This window comes from Apostichopus japonicus, chromosome 4, assembly GCF_037975245.1.
Source record: "Apostichopus japonicus isolate 1M-3 chromosome 4, ASM3797524v1, whole genome shotgun sequence".
NCBI classification, from domain to species: domain Eukaryota; kingdom Metazoa; phylum Echinodermata; class Holothuroidea; order Aspidochirotida; family Stichopodidae; genus Apostichopus; species Apostichopus japonicus.
Window position 1 is genome coordinate 24,055,951 of NC_092564.1, and position 20,809 is coordinate 24,076,759.

The 20,809-nt window shown below is 37.2% G+C and overlaps 1 long non-coding RNA gene across 2 annotated transcripts; it reads right to left on the minus strand.

The window, feature by feature from the left end:
* Window positions 1-3,902: 3,902 nt before the first annotated feature.
* Window positions 3,903-20,558, minus strand: LOC139966871 (uncharacterized). Of its 2 annotated transcripts, none has more exons than XR_011792785.1 (11): window positions 20,273-20,558; window positions 18,580-18,705; window positions 16,376-16,528; window positions 15,304-15,562; window positions 14,829-14,921; window positions 14,367-14,505; window positions 9,801-9,893; window positions 9,374-9,460; window positions 7,125-8,379; window positions 6,191-6,384; window positions 3,903-4,540 (listed from the first exon to the last, which is right to left on the minus strand). It is a non-coding gene; the product is annotated as an uncharacterized lncRNA (long non-coding RNA). The 2 variants fall into 2 exon arrangements; XR_011792784.1 differs by having other exon boundaries at window positions 20,308-20,557.
* Window positions 20,559-20,809: the final 251 nt, after the last annotated feature.

Genomic DNA, 20,809 nt, shown 5'->3' on the forward strand with positions numbered 1-20,809 from the left:
GTAAGGGTATAGCCTTATGATTTTTTCAATTTTTGGCCGAAATCGTGATTTTTTTAATTGTTCCCAAAACAGGCCCATGTGATAGAGCGGTCCATTCTCTTACCAACCAGGCAATAAAACTGCCACAATAGGTCCATATCTTATAGAAAATTAAATAATATTGATATGAATGTTGAAATGTCATTTTTATGAAAATGATAGCTCAGTCAACCGATTTTTATGGATTAAACAACAGATATGAGTTACGGGAATCGATATAATCCATCCTGATCGAAATCGGAAAGAATCGATTTTGTTCGAAATTTGACATTTTGGTAAGGGTATAGCCTTATGATTTTTTCAATTTTTGGCCGAAATCGTGATTTTTTTAATTGTTCCCAAAACAGGCCCATGTGATAGAGCGGTCCATTCTCTTACCAACCAGGCAATAAAACTGCCACAATAGGTCCATATCTTATAGAAAATTAAATAATATTGATATGAATGTTGAAATGTCATTTTTATGAAAATGATAGCTCAGTCAACCGATTTTTATGGATTAAACAACAGATATGAGTTACGGGAATCGATATAACCCATCCTGATCGAAATCGGAAAGAATCGATTTTTGGTCGAAATTTGACATTTTGGTATGATTTTTTCAATTTTTGGCCGAAATCGTGATTTTTTTAATTGTTCCCAAAACAGGCCCATGTGATAGAGCGGTCCATTCTCTTACCAACCAGGCAATAAAACTGCCACAATAGGTCCATATCTTATAGAAAATTAAATAATATTGATATGAATGTTGAAATGTCATTTTTATGAAAATGATAGCTCAGTCAACCGATTTTTATGGATTAAACAACAGATATGAGTTACGGGAATCGATATAATCCATCCTGATCGAAATCGGAAAGAATCGATTTTTGGTCGAAATTTGACATTTTGGTAAGATATGAGTTACGGATATGATATGAGTTACGGGAACAGGATGACATGTTATCGCGAGCGTTAAACGTGTTCAGATAAAATGAATGAATGCGGCAGAAATCATGTTACTTTTCAACCTCTTTTTAAACAAATTCAGCGAATTGATCTGTAGTAATCTTGGGGTTTGACTTAATCACGGTCATTGTCCTATTTCCCACGTGTCCCTTTATCATAGAAGTACAGGAAGGCGAATATGTACGTAAGGTAATCAGAAAAGACTTTAAAAAAGACACCAAAGAGAACAAAGCTTATTGTCGACGTTGTTAATAATGATGTTCATTAAGAGTCACCGTAGATAAGTTGCGCTGGTTGGTTTCCTGTGAAGACACAACTGAAGCCCAAAATCCGAACTACTTGGACCTAATGTTATAGTCGCCAATTGACCTTGAACAGAGGGGCCTACCGTGAAAATGTACGGGAATTTCATCCTTTAATATCTCAGCGACACGATTCCCCCGGATACAGAAATACGACTCAGAAGTATTTAGATGTTGTCATGATTACAACGATATCAAAAGATATGTATGTAAGCAGATTAAAGATATGCTAGATACTCAAATTTGGCCAAGAAAACGATGTCCCTACGGATGCCGTTTAGTGACATTTACATAACTTGAGTGTAGTAGTTACGTGTAGCTCTTTCGTTGAAAAACTTTGGAATATGCTTAAAGTTGAGTGTTCCTCCATGCATTAGATTAATGAGGATATTTCCTGCATTAGGATGTAAGAGAAGCGGCGAGTGTGGGGATTGAGGATGGGTGGGAGCGGGGGTAAATGGGTGTAACAAGGGGGACCTGGTAAGTCGTTCTAAATGAGGTTTTTAAAAAACATTGTAAGGTAATTATCATTACTGCCTGCTCTTGCTGATTAATTGTTAGAATAAGTGTCGCTTATCAGAAGATATTCCTTGCAGCAGACGGGAGGGAGAAGTGGGCCAAGCTATGTGGATTACAGGTGAAGAATGAGGTTTGGAAGCGGAGTATTTTTTATTTACATAACTTCTGTGTTGTAGTTACTGTAGGGGGGGGGGTCATGTTATATCGGGCAGTATTTCATGACCCTCCGTTCGATTTTTCTTCCAGATTTGGTCAGGATGCCATTCATGATCATCCAGGGTCCCAGTGGAGCAACTTACCACTAATTGCAAGTGGGGGTCTATTCAATTTCTTATATTTGATCAGGATGCTCTTTAACAGACTCCTGATGATGTGTTCTCCTAAATTTAAAGTCTTGTTCTATCAAATTTAAAGCGGAGAAACTAATCAAATATAGCGTAACATTATGATCATAATTGACTATTAAATATGTTGTTTTCGCTAATATAGGGATGAATACTAACGATATTATCCCTGGTATATGATTAGAATGTCGCCCTATGTGTGATTCTGGCAAGAATCGAAAGTCGCGATTTGGGGCCAAAATTGAAAAAATCATAAGGCCTTATAAACTTTGGGGGCTAAATATCGAATTTATGGGATATAACGATATTAAAAGTCATGCATATGGATTAAGGGATCCTTCTGATTATTCAGAAGGGATAAAAAAAAGTTACTATTCATCATGGCATGCTGTTTTCTCAGTATGAGGTGTCTTTCGAAATCGAAACGAAAATCCTTGTTTTTATTAAAAATACGGGTAAGAGGTAAGCAAAAGGTTTACGTCTGTATATGCAGATATACCCCCTATCTAAAGATAACGGTGTTTTGTCAATATTTATTGGCTCGAAATGAATCGTCCCGAGAAATAAATATCTTCTGTCGCTTAGGCCTAGAGAAAATCGAAACATTCCAAACATGATCTTTTTGCCTCAGTTTCTAGAGTTTTACAAAAGATTCACCCAAAATTTCGATGGTAATGATTCCATAATAATATCTTAAAGATAATTACGATCGTTTTAAAAACTAAACGTGAAAATAATCGACTTTTCAACTTTCGGTCCCCTGACGGAAATTGTCAATCTCGGATACTGGGCGTTTAGTGAAGTTGTGAAAGAGGGCGCTCGACGCATATGAAAGATATTAATATACAACAAATCAGAACGAATAAAAACAGAACTGTGGCTGTTTTTCACAAATTGATCGCTTTAGGAGGATGGTGAGGTTGTTGAGTTCACTACGACGGCCATTGGTTCTTTTCCCGTGGTTCACTTATATCTTAGTAAAAATATTAAGAAATGACTTAAGAAAGGAAACAAAGACCTTATCGATGATGTAAAACGTTACACTTGAGGGAACCAAGTAGTGGTCAAAACATAGGTTCGCTTTTTATATATTGATGTAAACAATTTCACTATTCATCAACCAAACTATATATACTTGAGAGAGAAAGAAAAAAAATGTTGAATATCTGGAAATATCTTGAGCAACCTTAAAATGTGAAAAATCATTCAATTTATTTACAAGTCAATAATAACTGCATAAAAAAAGCCCCGTGAAATGAATGGCTTTTTCTCCCTCCCCAACCCCCCCCACACACTTTCCCCCCACACCCTTTCCCCCCACATGCTCTGTTACAATGTAAATGATTCTTAGTGTCAAAAGAGTAGTAATAGTAGAGAGGTCCAACGTTGGTTCCGAAAATCAAGGCCAGCAAGTTTTTCCGTGAATACAGGAAATTGTTATTATATTTGTTTTTGCATATTGTTCAGTTTGGAGGAATAAATGTTCCATTTATAGGTAAGCATTTGACTTGACCACATAGCTGGACTACATTTGCTGTTTACAGCTTGTATAAAATTTGACTACATTGCTGGAGTAATATAGCTGATAGCTAAACCGTAGCTTGACGATATATGTGATAGCTTGACTACATGTCATTATAGACAGTGATATCTTGGAATAATTTGCCAAGAAGAACAATTCAAATTTGTCCTGACTTTCAAGCTGCCCTAAAAAACCATTAATTCCAGGTTTTGAGATACTAAACCCCCACAATTCCAAAAAAGAACCCCCTCCCCCTCGGTCAGAGTGAGAAGCACAACATACCAACTTTTTGGACGCACAAGTTGAAGTTTAAAACATGTGAAAACATTACCACGATCTCTCGCAATTAAACATTCTAACAAATACCAGTCCTGTCCACCTATCGATAACCGATAAATATTACAAGAAGCCTTACAAAATGCCTTGTCAGGCCTTCAGGATCTCTTTTAGACTGCAGCTTAAATTATTTCTAAATAGATTCAGAACGATTCACCAGAGGTAATCAGCAGTATAAATATCAACACAAATTTTGCATTTTCTACCAAACATTGAAAGGTCACCAGTTCTATGCTAGAAATTTCTCTTTGTGGTAGAGGATTTCGAGGTAGTGCCACTGGCTGATGTTGAAGATGCAGGTGCCAACTTCTCTATAGTTGAGCCTCTCAACGAAAAAACATACTGCACTTCGCTTACATGCAGCAGGGTATCCTGAAGTGTTCAGGAGCGTTGTTGTTTGAGCAGCTGGCAAAGTACTACACAGTAATAATTTGTCATCGTTGGTGAGGAGAGTACTGACAGGCTGCCGTCTGTTTCCTACAGAGCAACAATAGTGCCTTTTTTGTTGTTGAGGGTGGTGGTACATGGATCTGAAAGAATTCAATAAGAGAATTGTCTAATTTGATGATGGTTACACCCCCATCATACTGAATTCATAATCTAAAACTTCAAACAGAGAGAGAGACCCACTCTTTTTTAGAATGACCCAGATCTTTCAATAGTTCTGTAGCTGCACTCCTGTACCCAAAAAAGTAAAGTGAATTCTAACAAATATGACCCTCCTATAATCTGAATCCTGAAGCTTTCCTCCCAAGAATTTATCCCTGACTATCTATTATTCCTCCATGACATAATGCAATTTATAATAGAATCAACAAAATTTCTCCTCCCAAAAATAACACCCTTCTGTTGTTTCCCAAACTTTCCCATCACCATACATCCTATATCCCAGTTATTCAACTTTGCTCATATTTGATTATATATAGTTCAGGCAAGACAACAAACAATACATTATAATGATTGATTAATTAATATTGGTAGACAGAGATGCATTTTGTAGTTTCAATTATAGTGAACTGATGTTACCCTTGATCTTTAATGTTTGAACATGTCATATAGATTAACTACTGAAATTTTTTAATGAAGTATCGAGAAATTTGATCATATGTTATGAGAGTGACAGCATTCTGAACATGTAAGGAAATGGATAGCTGTATGAGGGATGATATGAAATGGCCAAAATCTTCCACAAGGAAAGGACAATGATTAATGTCAATTAAACACTGGCAATAAAACTTCATATTTATGTCTTGTTTTGTGGCATATAATTTGTAAATAGAGAAATCATAAAATGGTGCTATTTGAAATGTTGCATAAATGAAGATTGATTTGTACTGCATATCTGACAAATATGCTGGTGGTAGAATAGAAGTATGATGAACTGCAGACCCAGATCAAAGGAATTTGATTGATTCATTCTTAAATTTGAAGCTTGGTATGCTGTACAGAATAAATGAAATGTATTGTGTGGGAACAGTAGCATTTTGCAATGACATTTTATGTCACTATGACAATTAATGACCAAGTGTCATCTAGAGTAAACATGTTTTTAAGTATGAGTAAAATATGAGTTTAACAGTTAAAACAGCAAAACTTCCATTAATATTGATTGAAAAATAACCAAATTACAGTGTTTTAAAATTGTAAGCTAATAATCTGTGTTGCATGGTGGGGAAGGGGTGGGGGGGGTGGGACCTTCATTATATTCTGTTAAACTTTTATTTTTCATTTTTGTGCTATTGCTTTCAACAATGTTTGCTGGACTTGGGGCAACATGTGTTGTAACATGGTCACACCTTGAATCTTTTATTTACATAGAAAAGCAGTTGTAAATTTAGAAGTAGCTGAAATTCTAAAGTGAAACTTAATGAAATCGGTTAAGAGTTAGAGATGTGTTGCTCCCATAATGTCATGAAATCTGAAATGTTTTGAAATTTATTTGGTCAAAACTTGAAGCTATATAGCTTTCAAAACATTTGAAGAACTATTTTGTTCAATATTCTGTGCCCTTTAACATATCTTTAATCTAGATGTTTGTTGGTAGATGTCACTTGGCGTTTAAATGACTTATGATCTAAAATTACTGACCTCACCAGTGTTTCCCAATGTTTGAAGTTGTTTAAAATGTGAAGTACCTTTGGCATCCTGATATTGAACAGTGCTTACTATGATAGACTTACGGTAATGGTTGTGTCATTTGTGCTTGACAGAGCCAGTTTCTGTAGGAACTTGTCGTTGCGGTGGGAGACATGGGTATCGGTCACTCTGTCACCAGTCTTGACAGGAGACTTGTTGGATTTATTCCAGAGGGCAAGTGGAATGGTTGTATCCTTGTCCTTCAGCACTATGTTGCGCACTTCTTGAGCTGATTGTCCTGAAAGCAAATTGATGAATCTTTACTAATCTGTAGTTATAAAAAGAAGGAATGTTGCCATCATTTGGATTCACACAATGTCTGCTGGGAGTCAAAGATCAATTATGAGAAGTGTCACTGTTAGTTCATTTGTGCATATACAGCTGATGATGCTGTTATCGTTCTGTCTGGTAAGATACCAAAACAAGTTTGCAGTTTTGAATGTTTGCAGGGTTTGTTTCAGCAGCAGAGAATGACAGAAACCATGTTGGGATTCCAAGTTGTCGAATCATTGCAAACAGTTCTTTCTTGGACTTTTCCCAATAGGGAGGGGATCCACGTAATGTTCGGAATGTTCTAAATCCTTCATCTAGGGTCAAGATTTGCTTGATACTTTTCATTTGTTTTGAAATGTTGAGCAGTTAATTTCTTCCCTTGTGTTTTTTTTCTGTCGCATACTAAGTGTTACTTTCTGCTGTATTTGGCTGATTTGTAACTTTTTGATTTTGTAGAATATGTTTGGGACAGATTTGGCAAATCTCCTATCTTTGTGACGCAGTTCCCACTTACATATTGTGCTGTTATGTACCTCAACTTTGTTGTCACTTCTTGGCTGTAGAACAAAATAATGTTGGAAATGCAAGAATTTCAGAAAGACTCTTGAAATAAGTCCATAGGTCTATTTCCCTCACCTGGTGCTTTGCAATAAGCAAGTTGGCTTTGTTCATGAAATTCTGGTGTTAGAATAGTATCTAATGTACCTGTAAGTTGCATGTCCTCACTTTCAGCTTCTGTCCAATCATCATCTGAATCTGGATTGTCTTCATTATTGGTTTGAATTGAAGGAGTTGCACCTACTGGTTAGTCAGCATTCTCATTTTTGTCAGATTGTTTTTCGGGAGGTTCCATGAATTTGTGCCAATCATCATCCATCTGCTGTATCGTTTCATTCCAATTCCGATCAATTGAGACTCTTTAATCTTTGTATAATTGACTGTTTGCAGCATCAATTACTTTATTGGGCCTGACATTTTCACTTTGAACCGAGTGCTTATAAGAAAGTTTTCTCTTAAACTTGACAGGAATGGTCATGCTTCCATTTAGCTTGCGTGGTAATAGTCTACGTGTACATAACATTACAGGAAATGGGCTGTCAAATGGAGTGCACAATCCTGCAGAAGAGGTTATAGCGCTTACACAGATTTAATCCCTGACCAAGGTGGCTAAATCCTGACTAGTCCAAAAGCAAAACATTGCACCACGTTGCACACACACAGAATATTTCTGAGTTCTCTGTATGCATTGATTTTGCACAGGAATGAGATCTCAAAATAAAACCAAGTTTGTGATATTGATACAACACCATGTTCAGTCAACAAGCTCTGTGAGGGGTTGCAAATGTTCAAAGCCCCCAGTTCCAAGCCCCCCACATTTTCGTAACCACCAACATCATTTATACCACTACCAGCAACATCACTACTATGTTCACTGTCAACATCACCTCGATATTCTTCGCCACTATTGTACCTAATTCGGTTGTCTCTTTCTTCCTCTTCAATGAACTCCTCTTCCTGATCATCATCACTATCACCACTCCTACCTGAGCTACTTACATTTTCGTAACCACCAACACTCTGACTATTGCTGGCAGCCTCATCCCCATTTCCACTATCGCTACTGTCACCAGCACCCAGGTAAGGAATCGTATCTGAACAAATACTAGCATGGTGAGTCAAGTCATCTCTCCGTTTCAGAACACGCTCACACAGGTAACAATGGTAGTGACATTCTGGTGTGTTGCCTGTTCCTCAAGTCTTGTTTTTAATGATAGTTTCTTTTGCATGGTACCGTTAACACATTCCCTACCTTAATTCCTTTGTCAATATGATAGTAATGTAAAATAAATGGCATTTTAATTCCCATACAGCCTTAAAATACACATGGGCATCCCTCTCATCGTTCTTTCTTCGTCCATGGTCGGTGATTGTCAATCCATTTCCCCTCAGAATATGGTACCTGTAAATAACAATTATAATTACACAATAGCAATAACAGCAACAATGAACAATTATATTCCCAAATCCAATTACACAATCCCTGGAACACATCTCTGATGCTGGTTTATTTATTTGTTTATTTACCATGCACATCATTGTATATGCACTGTTACAGGGACATAGCCAGAAATTTGCAGGTGGGGGGGGGGGGAGGGTGAAGCAGAATTTTACAGGTGCCAGAGGGTATTATTACACTCAAAGGAGTGTGATGTAAAAAGCAAGTTTTTGCCCAAAAATGCCTCTTGTGTTGCATACAATAAACAATAATAAGAGTATTGTATTACTTAGCACACAAACTTTCAGAGAAAGATTGAGAAGGGTCGCTTAGCTTCCTCCAACCGGAAAAGAGGGTTTTAATGATATTTCCTGTTTTTAGTTTATATTATTTAATTTAATTTTTCGGGGTACTCAAAGGGGGGGGGGGGGATCTCTCCCATTGTTCCCCTGTAGATACGTCCCTGCAATGTTAAGCAAAGTCGCAATTTAAATAAGTGATTTCTTGCCAGACAGTTATTTCACTCTGCATATCATCACTTCAAATCACAGATAGGGCAGTATGGCTTAAATGCCCCCACTGTCCCTTCTCCACTTTCACCAATGTGAGTCTAGAAAACAGGATCAATATCATGCTACACTCAGTGGCATAGCCAGTCGGGAGAGGGCACTCATGGGATACAAAAACGTTCACATATAGTGCACAATTTTTAAGTTATTTTTGCATAGAGCATGTTACAAGTTTTGTGTGCTCAGCACCTTTGAATTTCCCCCAAATGATCCTCTCCTTTTATTTTTTGCTGAGAGGGGGGGGGTGATTTTTTTTGTGGAAGTAGGCTGCGCTGCAGCTATGCCATTGCCCCACACCTCCCACTCAATATGGTGATTGGTTCCCTACAAGCTTATCATCTCTGAAAACATCAAAGTTATCATTGCAAATCACAAAACCATAGTCTTACCATTCTGTATCCTGGATCTCATCAAGTCTTGATTTTGATGCCGTCTCTGAGGCTTGGTTAACGAGCTTCTGTCTTTACCTCTGGTGTCTGTAAGTATGAGAACATATACAATTCTGGTCATGAAACTTCTTGAACAAGTAAGCAATATCATTGTCTGTGCTACCATAGCTATTACTTTTGAAGTTATTTTATAAAAACTGCATAGATACATCACATATTTAATACAGATTTCACAAGAAGTAAAATTCACTGATCAATGCAATATGACACATATGTTATTCAAGGAGGCTATAATTCTAGATAGGTCCCCTTCAATTTTCCAAAAATAATAATAAGCAAATGTAAATAACTCTACAGATAAAAGGAAGAGAGATTCCTGAATACGATTTAATTATTAAAAGCAGGTACAAAATGGCCTCGCACTCACCTCATCTGTTATATTCCCACCGCCTGTCTGTCCGATTGGCTTCCAAAATGTCGCTTTCTCTTCAGCTGACGCAAATTCCATCTTGTGTTGGATCTAAATTGACCAAACAATCAATGTTTACGGTATGTAAGAGAGATTTAAAAAACATGCATTGTTCCATGTTGTATTTTCCTTTCAATCAACATATTCAGGACAGTAAGACAGGCATTTTGGCATGTATAGCATCGTGAATGCCATCCATTTCAGTGAGATGTATGCAGAACAAAAATCCCATTCATTTTCAAATCAGCAAAGAACATGAAGAAGGTGGCTTTCATAAAATAAGAAAGATTACTTATTTATGGTTTAATTTGTAATTATATCCTGTATCGATTACTTATTGTCATCACCTACTTGAGGGGGGAACATGATGTTGGGGAAAACTTTACAAAGAATATCATCCAAAATTGTAGCATGTTTTGCTCATCTTGTTTGATGCCAATAAGAATGTAAGCTCTATGCTCTTTTAAAAGAAAGAAAAAGCCCTGAAAATGTGTACATTGACTCCCCGTGTCTCTGTGGCGCCGTGTGTGGCAGCCTGTAATTTTGCTCTCGTCTTTTTAACAATTTTAGGCGTATTTTAAGAGTTCTGTCTCAATGAATTTCTGCAGTCAGTTTTCTCTTTACATGGACATCACATTTATGTTTTTAATAGTATGTGAAATCTACATTGTGATGAATTTTTCGGAGATTTCTGATTTTGATATTTGCAATATATACGAAGCAAGAAGGTGCAGCCGTCACGCTCCAGTGGCATCTTGCAGGCCTGCAGATAGACTTGCATACTCCTCTACAACACTGAAAGCTATTGGAAGTTCATTTCTGGAGCACAATAGAGATGCTCCTTTGTTATCAGATGAAGTGATTTCTACTGTTAAGCGGCTTGGATTATCTGCTAAAAGACGTGGTTGTAGAGGTGGTAAAAAGAAGTTCAAAACCTGGGATTTTAACAACGGTGTCATAATCAATAATCTGATTCAGATAAGAATTAATGAGCCAAAATCTCCAGTTTCTTCTAAGAAACTTAGATTCAGTACAGTGAATTGTCGTTCATTAAGGAACAAAATTCCAGACTTTCTCGATTTTATCTTTAGCACAAACATTGACATTTGTACAGTTACAGAGACTTGGTTCAGTGAAAATGATAGTGTACTTCGTGCCCAGTTGAACACCGACGGATTTAGTTTCCTTGATGTACCGAGGGTGGGGCGACGTGGAGGGGGAACTGGCATTTTATTCAATTCAAATCTTTCGGTTAAAAATGTACACTCTGGTGAATATATTTCATTTGAATATTCTGTATGGACCGTGAATTATCTAACTATTCATACTATACATCGTCCTCCTTACTCGGAGGTACATCCAGTGACTGTCTCAACATTCTTAAACGATTTCAATGATTATTTGGAGGTTTCCTGTAGCGTGGATAAAAATATTGTTATCTGTGGTGACTTCAACATTCACTTAAATGATGCAGAAAATAATGAAGTGTTGAAGTTCATTGATTTGTTGAATACGTTTGGCCTTTCTCAAAAAGTAAATACAAACACCCATACTTCTGGAAATACACTGGATTTGATTTTATCTAGGAGTAATGACGATGTCATTATAACTGAGCCAATTAGTGAATATTTCATTTCTGATCACTGCTTTGTTACCTGCGATATTGACTGCCCAAAACCTGATATTACCAGAAAAACTGTTAAATTCAGGAAAATTGCAGATATAAACAATGTCAGTCTTGCTCATGACTTACGGATAATTGCTAACTCCGCGATGGATATTGATGATGTTAATCAACTTGTGCAATTTTATAATGTGTCGCTTACCAGCATTTTAGAAAAACATGCCCCTTTAAAAACGAAGACTATCACAATTCGACCGAGACTACCATGGTACACAAATGACTTGAAGGAATTAAAGCTTCAGAGGCGGCGTGCTGAACGGAGATGGCGCAAGACAAATGATTTATCCGATTTTCAAGTATTCAGATCACTAAGAAACCTTTATTCCCAAAAACTACAGAAATCAAAGTTTATTCACATTAATGACATGGTAAATGAGTGCGGACGTGATAGCAAAAAGTTGTTCAAGCTTGTGAATAATCTTACTGGACGAGCTAAAGTTAATCAATTTCCTGATGAGAATGCGGACGTTCTTGCATCCAAATTTTGCGATTTCTTCGGGCAGAAAATTGAAGACATCAGGAAAGAACTTGCTCAACATGAGGTATACAAGCCAACTCTTACTTATTGTGGTAAAGCTTTTGATCAATTTTTTCAAGTTTCAGAGGACGATATCAGGAAAATAATTACACAATCTAAAAATACTCACTGTCGCCTTGATCCTTTTCCAACAAAACTTATAAAGGATAATATGGATTCTTTTGTTCCAGTTATTGCTAAAATTGTGAACCTGAGTCTCGCTTCGGGATGCTTCAGTGATCAATGGAAGCATGCTATTGTTTTACCTCTACTTAAAAAACAAGGTCTTGACCTATCGTATGGAAATTACCGCCCGGTTAGCAATCTCAGTTTTGTGTCCAAAATCTGTGAAAAAGCTGCCTTTTCACAATTTTGCGATCATATGGAACAAAATAATTTACTGCCTTCGTGTCAATCGGCTTATAGGAAAGACTTCAGCACTGAAACAGCTTTGCTCAAAGTGTGTAATGTAATTTTGTGCAATATGGACAATAACCATGTTACAATGATGGTTATGCTGGATCTTTCTGCAGCTTTTGATACTGTGGACCATGACATTTTGCTGAGTGTTCTTGATCAAAACTTTGATACTAAGGGGCTGGCTAAATCATGGTTTGATTGTTATTTAAGACCACGAACACAAAGTGTTCAGGTTGGTGAATGCATTTCTACGAAATCCACCGTCCACCAGGGCGTGCCACAAGGATCTTGTGCTGGCCCTGTTCTCTTTACGGCTTATGCAAGTACTTTATATCATACAATCTCCAGTCACCTTCCCGAGGTCATGGGGTATGCAGACGATCACGCCCTGTACCTAAAATTCAAACCAGGTAATTCCGACTCTGAACTTTGTGCTCTAAATGCTATGGAGAGTTGTTTATTGGACGAATTGGCTTGGATGAATATGTGTCGCTTAAAAATGAACGATACCAAAACTGAATTTCTTATCTTTGGTTCACGAACTCAACTTGCATCTATTATTAATTGTGTAAATGATGTGAAGTATCTTGGCGTTTATTTGGACAACACCTTATCAATGAAAAAACATATAAATGAAAAATGTAAAATCGCTAGTTTTAACTTGTATAATATTAGAAAATTACGTAAGCATCTTTCAACTGATTCTACTCGCACTTTAGTTCAGGCACTTGTCACATCACACTTTGATTATTGTAACTCTTTGTTTTATGGTCTTCCCAGTTCTTCCATTAATAAGTTACAGCGTGTACAAAATATGGCTGCCCGTATCATCCTAAATTTGAACAAATATGACAGTATATCTTCTGCTTTTAAACTTCTCCACTGGCTTCCGATAAAGGATCGTATCGATTTTAAAATTTTATCACTCACTTATAAGGCGCTTCACAGATCTGCACCATCTTATCTGAAGGACCTTCTTAAACCACGATCAGTGAGCTACTCCATACGATCTCATGACAGTTTGATTTTAACTACCCCTCGCACTCGCGGCAAGTCCCTTGGTGACAGTTCTTTTTGTGTCTGTGCCCCCAAATTGTGGAATGCACTCCCATTTTCTATTCGCAATTCAAGTACTGTAAGTTCATTTAAATCCAGTCTTAAGACTTTCATTTTCACACGTGTATATAATTAATCTAGTTTTACTTATTGTCTCATTCTTTTTGTATCTATCTCTTACTATTGTTTTATCCTATTTTCTGTTTTTGTGGCATGGTATATTCTGTCTTCATTTTCTCCATCGTTATTGGATTTGTTTAGTCTTTTAGGGTTATCTGTTTTTAAGATTTTTACCTCTTTCTTATGATTAACATGGTTTCTTAATTTTCGTTAAGTTTTATACCTTTACTCTTTTAAGTTTGTACAGCGCCATAGCTTATGTTTTTACATATATATGTGCGCTTTAGAAATGTTTAAATAATAATAATAATAATAATACATATCATTCCTAACTTGTCCCCACGCAACTAAAGGACACTTGCCATAGAAGTTTACCTTTTCTTAAGGATATCATTCTCCAATGTGTGTATATGTCGCATGTACGAAAACCAAACATTTCAAGATTCAGATTGACTGTGGTTTCATCAGACTGTTCATTTAAATGATCCTTAACATACAGGGAACACATTTTTGATGGAAATTTTCCCAGTATAAAGCATATTTATGGTACATTGTACCCCTAAATAATAGGCTCCTCTCTATTCATCAGTGTACAAATAAACAGTGAAATATATTGTTTTATCACTATTTTTCTCACACATTGATTACATTTAGTTACTTCCCTGGGCAGTAGAATTGACAACCATTGCAAGGGTTAACATAATGAAATATACAATGAACTTATTACCTTGACTGGCTTTGGTCGAGTTTTTCTCTTGAGCGGACAAGGACGTGGGATTTTCGTTTTTTTCTCAGACTTTCCATACTTTATATGTCGAGCATCGACAGCAACAGACACTCCAACGACATCGAACACCACAGTGTCCCTGCAAATGTAACATACAAAAAATTAATTGTAAACAGATCTACGCATATTCCCTCTCATAAATTGCTGTATAATTGTCTATACAGTGTTCGAAATATCTTGTGTCAGATGCTACCCCCCTCCCCCCATTAAGATGAATTCCCCAACACAGGGTTCCCTTATTAATGTATAATGATTAACTATTATCCAATAAAATACTAGGAATAAACCCCCCGCCCTGTACCATTCTAACCCACTAGGAACACTGGGTTATTGTGATATTTTACAATAATAAATTTGCAATTACATTTTAATATAAAAGGTGAAATCATTTAAATTTTTAACCGTTGATATGGTACAGCCGTACCATGTCCTCTGCTCTTCTTCTTTGATTCTTGAGCTGGTTGGCTGGCTAGTCCTCCTGGAAGTCCAGGATACCTGTAGAGAGGGGATTGAAGACCGTTAATTTAGAAGTTTACCTTATACAACAGCTATCTACTTTTTGTGTTGGTATTATATAGGTCAATACCTGACAGTACACTAGAATGTGTTAATTTATCAAGATTTTAGATTGAACACCCAATGTCCATTGTCTAGATTTGTTTTTGCATCAAAATTTTAATTTTCAAAATGGACTTATATGTTGCTGATGAACCAAGATTCATGTATCTAAAATTGTTTGGATCCTCTTCTGTGGATTCTTCACATCTCATCACCTAACGGAAAGTACATTACTCAGCTTTACCAGTCATGGACACAGTCACCATTCGAATGTTATGTATGCGAATTTATTGGCTGAATGTTAAGATCAAAGTTTTACCTCGAGCGTTGTCATAGAGCAGTTCCTTGGTAATGCTATGGCCCACTGGGTCTGCCATAGCCTGCGCGACGCTTTCACTGAGGTGAACCCCATCTCGAAAAAACATATGTCTTATCGGTCCCCCAGCATCCGATAGTGGTCAACACCATTTCAGAAATTTAACATTATGTCCATTCGACAGTTGATGGAGTTCATTGGAATAGTCTTTCACTCTTTTCCCATACACATCTAGCCTTGGTGATCTCTCCAAAACGAAAATCTACCGACAAAAAAAGTAACATAGATACTGTACCAATATCCTAAAGTGTTGACAAAAACTTGACACTGCATTGCCCTCATGTTTAAACAAAGCATCACACAACAACTGGCTCATGTGGTAACTGTAAGAGGCTTATCATCATAAGGTATTCAAACTTATATATATTGTTTGGTACAAATTTTCAGAGATGGGTTAAATTGCATGTAAGATCTGCATTACTTCAGAAGAGCATTAACTAATTTTAACCAGCAACAGTAGCCAATTGAAGGGGGTTGAGCAGAATGTCCTGCCCCCACAGAAATGTGGTGCCTGAGCCCCTCACACAAAAAACTAGAGCACCAAAGGTGCAGTAGCTCATACCATGGCTTTTGAAAAACATTTTTCACATAAGATACTAACATGAATTCAATTATCATTTCAAATATCGTATTAAAAGTTTCTTGGTAATGTTTGTGAGATATCTTAAATAAAAAAACCTTCTGTACAAGTGCAGTATTTTCATATAAAGACTCAGAAGGACCCGGATGACATTCGTCCCAAAATTCTTGAAGGCCTTTATAGACTAGGCCTATTGCTCAATTTTACTATGACCAACATTTTTCATATCCCATTTGAAACTGAAGGAGAAACACCCCCCCCCCCCCAACTGATCAATGTAGAAATTTCTTCATTATTGTTTCTCTTTTATGCCACCCCTTCTCCTATGAAGTTTGCACCGCCTAAAAATTAAAAAGAAAAAATGACCAGCATATCAAGCATACATGCATGACAACCCAACATATTGCATATAATTGTGTGTTTCTTTCAACTTACGGATGCTCCCATGAACTTTTCCTGAGCGGCGTGGACAAGCCTATTAACATCCTTCCTATCTCTCTCTACTTTTGGTACGGTGCTAGAAAGGTTGTTGGTACCAACTTCCAAAAATACCATCGTTGGTTTGCATCCCGAGTAAACCTGGATCTCCTGTCAATGTAAGGGAAAGAGGTTTTATTGCCTAAAGACACTAAAGAACATCAGCCATGGACTTAACTACATGCACCATGTAAATATCCCTCTTGTCAGCAATAATGACTGCTCGAACCTTGTGGTTTTGCTCATCTTTTTTATTATTATAAATGCATATTTTTCTACTGTTTCTCTAAATATCTTTTTGATTTCCATAATTTGTCGAGAGTCAACTAGGCACACATAAAGTTCGCTATAAGCATGTGTAACCCATAACAATACCACAAAGCCATGAACAATATCATTTTTGATTCATTATATGGTGCTTGCGGCTTAAAGCAGCTTTTCGCGTCCTTTTCATATGAGTTTCTCAAGCTCACTGACTCCAATATGCCATAGCGACATACATAACTAGCTTATCTATTCTTATCTCACTTTAAAAGGTGGCATAAAAGTGGAAAAACTTTCAACTTTCAACATTGTTTTTCTCGAATACATTTTCCACAATTAAACCCGCCCCTATGATTTAACTCTGAACGTCATTGACCAATACGGTGTATAACATCATGGTATATTTGTTTACATTGTCTATGACTGTGCATGGTACCAATGCAACTTTTTGAATCTATTTCTAGCAACGGTTCATAACCAAACATGTTAGCTATTCACTGATTGGTTAAATTAGGTTGGAGGAACTATAGGAATTTGTCCGCAGACACTTTTACACTCATTATCAGAACGAGTCCTTAATTACTTGCCAATTAATGCTATTGGCAGGGCAAAAATTTGGCTAATATCCTGCTTTCTGTTTCATAATTGATACATGTAAAAAGCTGCTTTAAACTTGTATTACAGTAAGAATATCAAAACAAGTGGGTGTTTTCTGTCTCATTACCTATATAGGTAAGACAAGCATTTGTAACCAGCATTTGTTTGGAGGTGAATACGTTCTGCAATGAAATAATTCCAGATGTGAAGCTAATTAACAGATGTGTTGAGACCACCATCGAGGCATCGATCCCAAAAACACACACACAGCTTGCTACCATCAGTAATTAGACACTAGTGTACAGTCAATACATACAGCTACGGTCAATACCCAAAACACAGTGTACATAGCAGCAATGGACATCTCAGGTCTAGATCAAAGATAACAAGGTATCACGTTTCATTACTATCTGCATTTTGTAGCGACACAAAACAAATTCACTTGCAAGCAACAGAAAGTTAACTTTTGCAGACGGCGGCATGCGGTTTGGGGTGATTCTTCGATGCCTTTAAGTGATAATATTTTGATACCAATTTGACTCACAATAATTAAGACTTTGATTTACCAAATGTAAATGTCAGTATTGGTCTCAACATTTTAGCACATCATGGCTTGGTCATATATTTTAGTATAGTAGTATAGGATGGAAACAAACATATGAATTAATTAATGTGGAATAAATTTGTTTATACATTGGCAGGTCAGATAAGATTTCATACCAAGGCCATACTTTTTCTTTCTTTTTTCACTGCCAAATGTGCCACACTTTACCAATGAAATCAAACAAGTACATTATTGCTTCAAAAGTTAAGTTAATGAAAGTTTGTATTTATGATATCGAAAAGTATTTAAAAAGCCATTGAAATCACTCAACTACCATTGTTTGTTTTAAATCAAGAGAATATTCTGCACTAGAAAACAAAAATTGTAATAATCATTACGATTTTGTTGCTTCTGGTTTAACAATTCTTGCAAAGTAGAAATATTTCTTCCATATGAAATAGCTAAACTGATATGACGAGTATATCATCCTCTTTTTCACAGTATTGTTCTACCTTACAGTACATTGCTTCATAAGTGGGAATGGAGATGATACATCAAAATGTTGCCCATACACCTAAAATCATAATTTATATTTCAAAATCGTCATATTGACGAAACTTTGTTCTGCATGTTATATTCCTGAATGAGTTCCAGAGGCTACACAAGTTTTGGCTGAAATTTACTTTAGATTCCCTACCAGGGAAACTCAACCTCCCCTGATGACAACATCCTTGTCTTATGTCTTTCTAAACCATACCTTTGTAATGTCGGAGAACACGGCACCTGGTGTGCAATTAACTTCCACACTACAACGTTCCACAGGTATCTTCACGTGTCCGTCTACAAATGGTCTCAACTGGGAATCTCCCAAAACGAAAGCATGCTGTAGAAAGAGGATATTAACGATATCAATATCATATTTAGTAAAGTTGAGTGAATAATTCAGGAAAATGAGTTTTCAAAAGCATTGCTCTGCTTTCGTACCAGACTTCTATTTACGGTTATCATGCAGTAACCGCGGCTTCTTGGGACGTATTTGTAATATATGGAGACATTATACTATTAGCTCATTAGATGGCTTTTCATACTATGGCATTTGTTATGAATACAAATGTTTAAGTTATATGTCAATATAGTTTATATATTACCATCTTCTTTCCCCATTTACTTGCTAAGGGAATTTTTCCTCTGCAGTCAACCGTATATAGGCCTTAAAATTTAACTTTCTCGCAAAGTGTTGGAAGATTTAACATAATTTGATCATATGCAAAATATGAGAACTTTCGTATGTACCAGCAAGGCGTTCATTAAGTATGAGTACCATACCGTGAGGGGCTTGGGACTGGGGGCTTTGGACATTTTACAACCCCTCACAGAGCTAACACAAAGTCAATGGGAGCTGAAGTCAAAAACAGAATTAGCATATCCAGCATGTGTTCCGGGCCCCGTGCGCCATGGAAAATAGGGATTTGACCCAAACTAATTCCTGACCCGATTTTTGTATGTACCAGCTAGGCGTTCATGAAGTATAAGTACCATACCGTGAAGGGCTTGGGACTGGAGGCTTTACACTTTTGAAACACTGGCACGTAGCCAAGGGGTGGGCATATTTTTTTTAAATGATTTTATGCTATCGCTAGTAATTTCAAAATAGAAAATGCTTAGATGCAACTTACAAGGCATGGGAAGTGCCATTTCCAGCAATCTGGGAGGCATTTTCGGCCAAAATTTTCGTGTACGCTTCGCTTAGATAGTTTGCAGAGCCATATATACGGCTGTGATTGTTTGCCTACAGGTTCACCCCTCCCTTGGCAAATTCCTGGCTACGCGCATACCCCTCAATTGGAATTTTTTAATGATACTAATGCACTACACAGATCTCAGACTTACAGTAATTTATTTTTGCAGAGATTTAACCCTCTTGAGCGCTAAAGCCCCCTCTCCAATCCTGTGCAATGACTAATCCAGGCAGGCCCTAACGTAACATAGGCTAAGTGTCCCAGTATGAGTAAGACTATGAGTAGACAATATTAGCAATACCTTGAGATTTGATGACTAGTTTTACCAATAACATAAAGCTAAGTCTGACACAATATAACATAACATTGGGGAAGTTGGGAGTAGGAATATTAACATATTTCATAAGCCTAATTTCTGGACTGGACTCAGTCACTGGAGAAATAGTTAGGCGACGCCTGAAACAACTCCAACTCCAAGTGGGACTAGGACTAGGAGTATTGTTGATAGGGCGCTGGCGCCTACTAGTAGAAGTAATAGGCTAGCATAAATTTGAGTTAAGCCTAGTAGGTATTAGTTTTCTATTACTATATGGAGACTAATTAAACTTAAGCCTTTAAGTTTAAGTTTTAAGGCATAGGCCTAGCCTAGGCTATAGTATATAGGCTAGGCTATGTTATTCACTTATTGTAACGTTATAAATTGTAACCCACCGAGTTGAATTGTATTACATAGGCCTTGTACTTACAGTACAAACTCTTTACAACTCGACTTTTCGTGCTGTGACTAGCTGGCTGATCTTTTTCCAACTTAGGCGTATCCCCAGGTAAAGCGAAACTAGTTACTTAGCATAGAATCTTATCTAACTTAGGCCTCTACACACCGTAGGCCTATACATGATACAGTACATGGTTTGTACAGCAGCGAGCGATTGAGATGTACCGTTTGGCTAATTGGTTGTGCGTTGAACAGATGTCGTCTGCCACTTTTTGAAGTGAGCGCGGCGCGAGAGGTGAAATTTACATATAAAGGCGGGGAAACCTATGAGGGACATAAGGAGTGTGCAAGATATAGGCGTGGTTAATATAATGTAGGTGGGCTTCGGCGTTCAGGATGGAGCTGGATAGAGAAATACGAGGGCGTAGGAACCGGGGGGGGGGGGGCTGGGGGGCTGGGGACGCCAGTGAAAAATATGGAGGGGCGGAAGTATCATTCCGCCCCCCCCCCCCGCTTCGCAAGTCAGAAAACCC